The 10,813-nt window shown below is 35.3% G+C and overlaps 1 long non-coding RNA gene across 1 annotated transcript; it reads left to right on the forward strand.

Annotated features, from left to right (window-relative positions):
* Window positions 1-7,378, forward strand: LOC135155943 (uncharacterized). Its single transcript, XR_010295089.1, has 5 exons — window positions 1-1,000; window positions 1,791-1,958; window positions 3,888-4,042; window positions 5,662-5,780; window positions 6,644-7,378. It is a non-coding gene; the product is annotated as an uncharacterized LOC135155943 (long non-coding RNA).
* The last annotated feature ends 3,435 nt before the right edge of the window (window positions 7,379-10,813 follow it).

A 10,813-nucleotide genomic window follows, 5' to 3' on the forward strand; every position in this document is an offset into this window, starting at 1 on the left:
GCACGCTTCCGTGAAATGGAAGCATGTTTTCATGTGACACATTATAAACAGAGTAAAAAACACCTAATATCTTAGAAATTGGTATCAATAGAAAGTATCTAGAGTAAATTCCAGTTATTTTGATATGTAATTTTATGATTTTTATTAAGTATTTGTTTATCTTTTATGTTAACTAAAAACCAGTAAAATTTTGGATCAAAATGACGTAATAATGTACACAAAACGCATACAGATAGGCAGGTCCAGTATAAATGCAATTTAGTATTTATGTTGAGTGTGTTACCATAGCAACGATTATTGACATAATAAAAACAAGAATTCCAATGATAAGAGTAATTCGTATTATTACTTATTTGTTGATTTACAGGATGTCTAATTAAAAAGGAACAAAAAAAAAGCAACTGGCCGACCCCGCCCGCCGCCCCTAAAATATGATTTTTCCAATTTTGGGGCCCTTTTTTTGCGTGCCGATATTATCTTCATAACTCCAGTTAGGATCAATGGTATTTTGTGATTTTGGTGTCTACATAAAGCTGATAATAAGGCCGATCTTATTAGTAGAATCACAAATTTACATCTTTATCACTAAATTGCATATTCTTTTAAAAATACAAAAAATTTAAACATTATTATCTGTTTATTTGGTTACCATAGCAACACACTGAATGAGTTTTCCTTCCAAGAAGATTCTGCTAGGATCGAAGGCTCAGGCCCCTTTTTGACTCAGGTTATTTATTTATTTTTACGAAGAATGCATGATTTTGCCTTTTGAAGTACTGGATCTCATGATATCATGTGACTACTTATGTTTTATACTTTCGTCATGACAGGAGCATTTCTTCTCAGAAAATGAAGGATTCATTGAGTACAGTTTCAAGAATATATGAGGCCGAATGGCAAACAGGGTAAGAAGAGGAAGCATGCCAAATCATATGATCACAAACAAGAAGATGTGATAGTGGATGAGGAATTACTTCAAGGTGAAGAATTACAAGAAAAGGTGTGAGAAATGTAAATCTTGTTACAGTGTTGATTCCTGCAAAATAATATGTGAAATAAGATGGGTGGCTGACTGAAAGACTTGTCTGAGTTTAAATAAACTGATAAGAAAAGATAATTCAAGATATTCTTAAAGCACAAATATAGTTTTGGTAAGGGAAAAGTAGAAAAATAAAACTTGCTCTATATTTGAAAAGACATTATCAAAAGTATTTTCGAACAGCTTTCACGCTTTGAACCGAAGTCAGATTAATGATTTTACAATAATTACACCTTGCAAACTGTACATGTAGTTATTATATGTATAGATTTGTTCGAAAGCCCTCCGAACAATTAAAAAATAAGTCAAATAAATTATTAAAAAGTAAAAAAAGAGATTCAAAGCAAATTATTATTGGTCAATGACTTGCCTTGATAATCATCATTCTTTCATTCTCAAGTTTGTTTCATCAATCTGAGTGACAATGCACATTTGGAAAGCTCTAATAGGTGATTTCATACCGTTAACATTTAACGAAATTATATTGACAAATGTTGTGAAATCTATTTCTCATGTCGATATTGGCATGGTTTCTGTCATTTTGATGATGTCGATGGCATCCCTAGTACGCATGCACATCTGTGTAATGTATGAAATGCAGAATAGCTCAAAATACGAGATCAAGGGGGCACCAAATTAAAGGCACGTTTAGAAGTAATACAAAGAGTATGTCCAAGGCAATAAAAGTGCCTTACATGTACATGCAGGTTATTTTGATGGTTGAAATAATACGGTAACTTCTGTCTTTCAGGTTAACTGAAAGAAGCACACAGTTCCCACTGCAGCAAATAAGGGGAAAATTATCAAATTTTTCAAAGACACTGCTGCTTATCGTCAAATGATGCTAAAGAAGAGGACAGACATGACCATTACAGACTTCATCACCACCTTTCCAAGGATACAAGAGATGCCAGAACTTGTAAGTTAACCCAAGCTTTCATGACGACTTATTTAGAGGCCTATTTGATCACCTTTTCTTCTGCTAATTGGCAACACTTGTATATTTACTTTGATGCTTAACGTGTTAAACAAAACATTTGCTTACAATATATCCATTAAGACTTAAATATGTTTAAAATTGTTATGATTGCCAATTGTACTGAAAGAACACATATTCTCACTATGTCTGATTGTTGTCAGTTTAAGGATTTTGATGCTCAGTTCCCTTATTTTTGGCCCATCTGAGCCAAAGGCTCAAGTGAGCTATTGTGACCGCTTTTTGTCCGTTGTGCCTACACTTTTTACATTTTAATCTTCTCAAGAACCCCTGGGCGGATGTCGAGCAAACTTGGTGAGGATCATCTTTAGGGGGTTTATTCATATGGAGCATGTGCCCCCCCCCCCCCCAATTGGAGAAAGTGGGTAAACTTTAAAAATCTTCTCCAGACCCAAAAGCAGTACAGTCATGATCTGTTGAATGTAGATACCTTTATAAATGGAGAATATAAGTTGTTCATGTCAAGACCTAGGATGGTCACCTTGGGCTCCTAAAGGATATGAAAGATTGGAAAAAGGGTCAATTTGGGAAATCATATTTTCATATTGAATTTCTTTAGAACCATATATCAGATTTCAACCAAACATGTAGATCGTCCTTACGTGGTAAGGACCTAAAGTTGTTCGTATATGGCATGTAGCAACGTGCCAGGGGTGGTGGGGGGGGGGGGGGTCGATTAATTCTTCAGGTACCCAAAAGCTCTACAAACAAGATATGTTGTATATATACCTTTATGGAAGAATAAGTTTTTCATGACAATATCTAGGCAAGCTACTTGGGCCCCTGTAGGTGTAAAAGAAAATAAATGGGGCCGGGGGGGGGGGGGTCGGGTAAATCAGATTGTTATCATCTTCAAAACCAAACGTGATGAGGATCATCCATAGGGGTAGGGACTTAAAGTTATTCATGTGGAGCAGGGTAATATTTACTAGATAGCGTTAAAGATAAAGAATATATTTTGTAATTTTAATGTAAATGACAAAATGCATGCACTTTTCTAACCAAGAGAGGAAATTGTACTAGGCTTTCCCGTTAATGTTACAGTTTTTCCCATTTTCTCCAGGTGTAAATAGGGGTTTTATTCCAATTATATTTAGGGTAGATCCAAAGTTTCTCAAATCATGCATGTTAAAGGAGAATTAAACCCTTGTAGCAAGTTAGCTTGTGTGAAAGTAGAAAAATCAAAGAATGCAATCAACGAAAGTTTGAGTAAGATTGGGCAAGTAATAAAGTTATGAGCATTTGAATGTCAAGATCACTAATGCTAAGGAGACATTGCCATTGGCAATGCGACCAATATCTGTGATGTCACAGACGTACAACTCTCCCCTTTGGACACTGAAAATATACCCCAAAATATCTCATTTTGCTCATTCTTATGATATGACAAACAAATCATCCATGATATAATGCTGTGAAACCTCTGTACTTGTCCTCTCATAAAGAACACCTCATCTTGCAATAGACTCTATAAAAGAGAGAATTTCAGTGAAATAAGTATTAAAGTAATGGGGGAGTTCTAAGTCTGTGACATCACAGATCTCGGTCGCATTGCCAATGGGAGGATCTACATGGCATTAGTGATCTCAATATTCAGATACTCGTAACTTTCTAATTATTCATTCAATCTTGCTCAAACTTTCAAATATACGTTTCTTTGATTTTTCACTTTGATATGAATTCAACTGGTTTCTAGGGTTTCTTTCTCCTTTAATTATCCTTATGTGGGTTATGTCCATGTTTCATGAACTAGGCAAAATGTACACATTGAATCATGGACCCAATGTTCTACTATTACAAGCATGAAAGTTAGGTTTACAAAAATATACTTATTCCTGTTTGGTTTTACAGATCAACATGGACTTTGAAGCAGAACATGGGCACCTTTCTGACAATTTTATTTCAAAGTGGGAGTCGTTCTACCGAGACCGTATCATAAAATTAGGTTTGAGCGGGTATCCAGCGGTAAAAGAATCAATTCAACAGTTTTGAGGAAGGTGACAACAGTGAGTAAAGTTTTTTTTTTTAAGGACTCCAGGCTGAAATTCAAATGATTTGAAAAAGTAGAGTAAAATATAAATCCATTCGGAAGGTATTTGCGGTACAACAATGTAAGAGTTGGAAACGCCACATTCCGAGCTGAACTGCGCAGCTCGTCGTCAGGAGAACAAATGAAGATAAGAGGAAGATACAACAACTTATGTACATGTATGATGCTAGGTTTAGGCTGAAAAAAAAAAGAAATTGAAAACAATAGTAAGAATAGAGTTGAGGTGAAAGAAGGAGGATGTGGCAGTGGAAGCACTAGCGTACTTACGGGGGGGGGGGGAGGGGGCAGTCTGCCCCCCTGACGAGCCACAACCCATGAAAAGGACGTATCTCTGCCCCCCCCTGACGAACTTGAAGACCTTTATTGCCCCCCCTGACAAGATTGAAGACCCTTTTTTTTTTTTTTTTTTGCTTGTCAATTCTTTTTTCTGGTACGAAATCCTTCATTTGTGATTGAAGACCTTTTTTTTTTTTTTTTTTTTTTTTTTGGCTTGTCAAATTTTTTGGCGGACGGTTTTGCCCCCCCTGTGAAAAATCCCAGGTACGCCACTGAGTGGAAGGAAGTAGGTTCGTGCATAGGAAAGAGGGGGAAACATCAAAGGGATTACTTCCATGAATATAAGAACAATGGGAAATGAAGGGGATATAAAAGGTGCATAGAGCATAGAGGAGATCAAAGGTAGCGCCTTGGCATATATTGTTATATAAATGAGTTTAGTACATGAAAGATATACCTTCAAGTCTTATAGAGTAAAATATAACAAGCGTAACACTAAAGATGTCATCAAAATCGGATGAAAAAGTAACAAAGTTACATTTTTTTCGGGGGGGGGGCATTTTTTTTCTTCAATAAAATGGTTTCATGCATATTCAATGAGCAAGCTGATGATATCACACCTCAACTTTTTATTTGGTATTTTAGTATGTGAAATAATTATTCAAATTTTCTGCTCCAGACATAATAAACTAGGATGACTGACTCCTGATGGAATGTTTATGATCAATGTTGTTACTGAGTTATGTCCATATAAGGGATATATTTTTTATACACATATGATGTGTTGTGCTTGTTAAATTTTACTCTACTTTCCAAATTATCAGATTTTCAGCCTAGATTCCCCCTTTATTTCTGATTTATATTCATTGTCAGTTTGGTTGTGCAAAGAAAATTAGTTTGCTGCTTTATCTAGGTGACAGCAGACAAAACATATTACAAGTTAATCCGTTTTCAAATACTTAAGTGGCACTCTCCATGATTATTAAAAAGATGTTCAGAGATCTAATGATCCAAACAACAGTTGTCTCCAAACTTTTTTGTCTTGCCTGAACAAAGTTTGGCAGAGACCTTGTAATCTCTCTCTCTCTCTATATCACACATGAAATTGTGATGAATGGATGGTACAATATATGCATTGCATTACAATGAGGAGATGGTGCAATGTACATGTATGTACATCATTGCATCAAAGTGAGCAGATAAGATATAATCTTACCTACTATCATTACATGACAATAAGGGAGTGTGCCAAAGTTAATTAAACATATTAAATTATAATATAATATTTATCTTTTACAGGAGACCTGTGTGGTTTAACTGCACTGTTGCTGATGTTACATAAGCCACTGACAAAGACCAAGAACCCCACCTCGAGTTCAAGAGCATCGAGTTTGGAGCACTTCATCCAGTACAGACCTGTAAGTAGTCAATTAGTGAATATGCAAATTTTGGGTTCCCTACCAGACATCAATTTATCCTTAAATACCTGCCCCACAATGCTTCTCTTTTGGTGTGTATTTCTTCCTATTTTCACAAATTTTTTCCCTCTCTTTTTTGTTCTGTCTGTCCCTCTTCATTGGGTTTTTTCTCCACCCGGCCCAATTAGTCTATGTTAGTTTTTTTCTTTTGTTTTCGGGCTTTGTGCCACCTCTTTATGAATCTTCCTCTACATTGGTTAATGCCTCTCCCCTTGACTTTTCACTATGAAAACTTTTTCTATTTTTCTGTGTATCCTATCTATTCCTATGTATTAAGAATTGTGAATGATCATTAAAAAAAAATTAATTGTAGTATTTATTTATCCAACAACAATATCAACTTCATGTATAATAACAAATGCACAAATATGAACAAAAAAAAATTATAATATGATTACAAATTGCAGAGCCAGAACTTGAAAGAGGCCATAGAAATATAATGCAGTGGTGTATGTCATCCTGAAGATGCATACCAATATCTTATGTAATGCAAATTCCAGCTGTGCAGGCATGTATATATACATGCAGTCATTAATCTCTCCTTCACTGGCAAAACCTCATTGTTGGCTTATAAATATTGTTGGCTGTTTATGGATCATGGCAGCCTCCCAATGCTTCATTCATGGGGTTGTTTCAAATATACTACAGGTTTACATCATGTAATTTTTTTCCTCCCTGTTTGAATACGAGAGTAATTAGGTTCTACATTTGTTTGAATATGATATTGTTGGGGCCTATGCTTTTAAAATTTGTAGCTCATGATGTCAATGCTCAACTATCACTTCTTTCTGCTTCTTTGCCAGATTGGGACAGATGTTCAAGCGGCAGCAGCTGGGAAGTCTGCTGAGTTTCGGCAGCCCTATATTCTAGCCATTGGACACAGACGCAAGCCACTACAATCTTGCGGATCGAACTACTTCTTCAGTTTTCAACCAATATTCATGAAATTTGGCACATACATTGGTCTGTTGTGAGGATGTGCAGACACATTTTTCACAAAAGTAACTAGAAAACAAGGTGATATCTAGTTTGATATTACATTGCTGAGAGTGATTTATTATTCGTGAGTCATAAGCTAAAGAATCAAGCATAATTTACAGGGTCTTGCATTAAGACATAGAGACAAATTTAACCCTAAATAGACTGGGGAGGGGGAGGGTGAAAGGCCCCCCCTTGAATTTTTTTTTTGGCCATAAATCTGTCGATAAATCTCATGCAACTTTTGAGACCAAATTTGGGACGCCTGGGTATGCAGTCCGAAATTATGCATAATTATGTAAGTGCATGTCAGTCCCAAAATTGCTCAAAATGCAAATTCTGTTTGTAGCCAAAATTCATACCGTTCTCTTTACTTTTACTGATTAAAATCAATTAATTTCATGTTGTTTATTAAGATCATAAAATTATTGTCGACGATTTCCATCCAAAAAAAGTCGAAAACAAAGAAATACATATGAAATTTCAAAAACAATTAAATACTTAAAACACTTTGATACTGATTATTTTTTGATGTGCATTTGGTCAGAATCTCACAGGGAGTCTCTAAAAAGTTTAGCGGTACGAGGGCCTTATAATTTAAAACAGTCAAATTCTAATTTCATGCATAAATTAGGATAATTAATAACAAATTAATTTGAATAATTTTGGAACAATCAAATAGTATACAGTTTTGTAGATTAAGTCATGGGTGACGTGCATGACTATTTTCGTTTTTCGATTGCGCGATCAACAAAGCTGAGATGGGGGGGGGGGGGGCCTTTAGGGCATTTAACCCCCCCCCCCCCCCCAGTCTTTCCATCCTCCAAAATACTCCAGTCTGATTAAGGTTAAACTTTCATTTTCATATTTATTTTGCTCTTTTTGTCTCACCTGAACAAAGTTCAGCAGAGACTTAATCACGCTCTCATTTCTTTATTTCTGCAATTTAAGAATTTGAGTACACATGACTATAATTGATTATGCCATGAAGTTATTTACTGTGACACTGATTAGCGCTGAAACACAACTTGCATTGTAAACTCTTTCAATATTATACATTGCCTGGTCACTTATCCCTTCCTTATTATATAGGATCGAAATTCTTCCTTAGTTTTGAACAAATACTCGTGAAATTTGGCACATACATTGGTCTTGGTGTGAGGATGTTCAGGACACAATTTCCACATGTTTCGGAAACTGTGTTGCCATGGTAACGGCATGTCAGAAAATTTGGTAAAAATCTTGCGGATCGAACTATACTTCCTCAGTTTTCAACCAATACTCATGAAATTTGGCACATACATTGGTCTTGGTATGAGGATGTGCAAGACACATTTTTCACATGTTTCGGAAACTGTTGCCATGGTAACGGCATATATAATGTCTGAAAATTTGGTAAAAATCTTGCGGATCGAACTACTTCCTCAGTTTTCAACTAATTTGGCACAAACATTTGTCTTGGTGTGAGGATATGCAAGACACATTTTTCAAGTGTCGAAAATCGTGTTGTCATGGTAACAGCATGTTATTGATGGGGCGGGGGTATTAATCACCTTCGGTGATATTTCTAGTTCACCTTATAATTGTACAGAATATTTAATGTTTCTACTTTCATTATATTGATTGTACAATGGTCTTCATAATCACATTACACTCTGATGTGTATTGTTGCAATGTAAATAATTCTTTGAAAGCATTGAATTTTTAATGTTAATTGAAATGTGTATTGTTGCAATGTAAATAATGCTTTGAAAGCATTGAATTTTGAATGTTAACTGATGAAATGTTATGAAAATAAAGCTGTAAAAGCACCCATTTCTTAATTTCATATTGTGTACTGTTTTTTAAGATTGTGAAAGTGTTAATCTAGAAAGGGATTTATAGTTAAATCATAACTGATTAGTTTTTAATCTAATTTGATTATGATTGATGTAATCTTCCTGAAGATTAAAAATGAGTAATCCAAGAAAAGTTTACATTTTAATCTGAAGGGATTTGTCCCTCAGGACAATCTGAGCTGGATTAAAAAATTAATCTATTTGATTACAATTATAATCGCTCGAATTTAGAGAGTACATTCTTTTTGCTTGGAAAACTCACGTGCGGTGGTAAGCGTTCATTTAAATCTTTATTCATTGCTTATCCGAAAATAATTTGTATTTTGAGGTTCTGAAGCATTCATCTATTAATACTTATTATACAAGCATGATAGAAAGTATCGCTTATGGTTTAATAGCTTTTTTTGGAAATGTTATAGTGTGAAAAATGATCAATGATGACTCAAGGAATTATTGAATTTCATTGCATTCCTCTTATCAACATTTTCATTTGTTTTCTAATCAGATATAGGATTGGTGTGTATGTGTATGAATGCGAGTGGTTGTGCTCAGAGGGCATTCGGTAAATCACAATGGTTTTCAGATGAGATTTCTAGATGAAATTTTGAATTATTCTTTCAAACAGAGTTTTCGTTGGGGTTTAAAACTGCTGATAATATGACGTCAAAAGGACAGTCAAAGCATTCACCGATACATACAACGTAGACGTCAGAGGGCGCTGTCTCCGGTGGGACGCTACGGAATCGTCGAGGAGTCGTCGGTGGATCAGGACATTGCACATGCGTGACATCGATATCGTAGGACTGTTGTGTTTTGGCATGCCACATGTACATCGAGCCCATCCTCGAACTTTTTCAGGTTTTCCCCTTGTATGAATGTGCTTGATTGAGTGAGTGTTTGGGTGATTTATTTAGATGTTATTTTAGATCAACTTGGCCAAAAAGAAATTCATTGTTTAATTTGATATGGTTACTTTATTGATAATGGAATTTCACTGATTGTGTGACATCAGAGAATTGAATTCTAATTGAATTAAATGTACTCAAAATAAATTCAAAGTCTTAAAAGTCTATTATTTGGTCTCTTGTCCTAAGATCTCCTTCTCTTATTTACTGGTTCCTTAACCGGGCCGTGACAAGGGTCATTTTCGGTACTTCAGACATAGCTGACCATTCGCGCAGTTTTGCTTACTAAACTGTGCAAATAGGTTGGAATTTGAGGACTTCACCGTGTTTTATCTTGTTCCCTTATAGTATGGGAATGCTTTCCAAAGTCCATCTTGCGTAGAATTTTATGCTGATTCCAATCAGTCTTTAACAGCTTATGGTCATTTTGGCCACTTATGGCCCCCAAAATGACCAATAACATGAGTCTAATTTATCCAAAAAATGTTACCAGAATCGTTAAAGGGTGTGCTGTGACACCTAACATTGGTGTATTAATCCTTTAAATTGAAGATATTAAAAGTATTTTGACCATCAGTTTTGACCTATTAGGGTAATTTTGGTATTTTAGACACAACTGACCATTCGCGCAATTTAGTATAATAAACTGTGCGAATAGGCAAGGATTTGAATTTTAAGTGTTGAAGAGCCTGTTTTATCTTCTTCCCTTAAAATATGGTAATGCATTTAAGGTCTATCTTGTGTCGAATTTTATACTGATTCTAAATAAATCGGTCTTATTGACCCTTTTTAAAGCTTATGGTCATTTTGGCCACTTCTTGGCCCGAAATTACCAACAACTTCCATTTAATTTATCCCAAAATACTTCAAAGTTAATGTTACCAGAGTCGTTACAAGGGTGCGCTGTGACACCTGGTGTATGAATCCTTGAAATTGAGCATTCCCAAAGTATTTTGACTACCTTGGTCATTTTGGTCACCTTGACCCCTGCCCAATTTATATGTTAATTAAGCCTATAGCGAACATGGTGAGGAGACATTCAGGATTGCGTTATTATTACTATCAATCATTGTTGAATGGAGAAATTGTGAAAGTTTTGGGTGAAAATCAATGCAATGATTCCACGTGAACCAGTGTTACTTGCCTAGCTATTGGACCGTGGTCATTTTGACAACTTTTTGCTCAATTCATGCCAGTGACTATACATGCTTTGATGATGCAAAAGGGATCAAATGTTGGTCAGTATCATTAT

Source organism: Lytechinus pictus, chromosome 11 (genome assembly GCF_037042905.1).
Source record: "Lytechinus pictus isolate F3 Inbred chromosome 11, Lp3.0, whole genome shotgun sequence".
Lineage (NCBI taxonomy): Eukaryota > Metazoa > Echinodermata > Echinoidea > Temnopleuroida > Toxopneustidae > Lytechinus > Lytechinus pictus.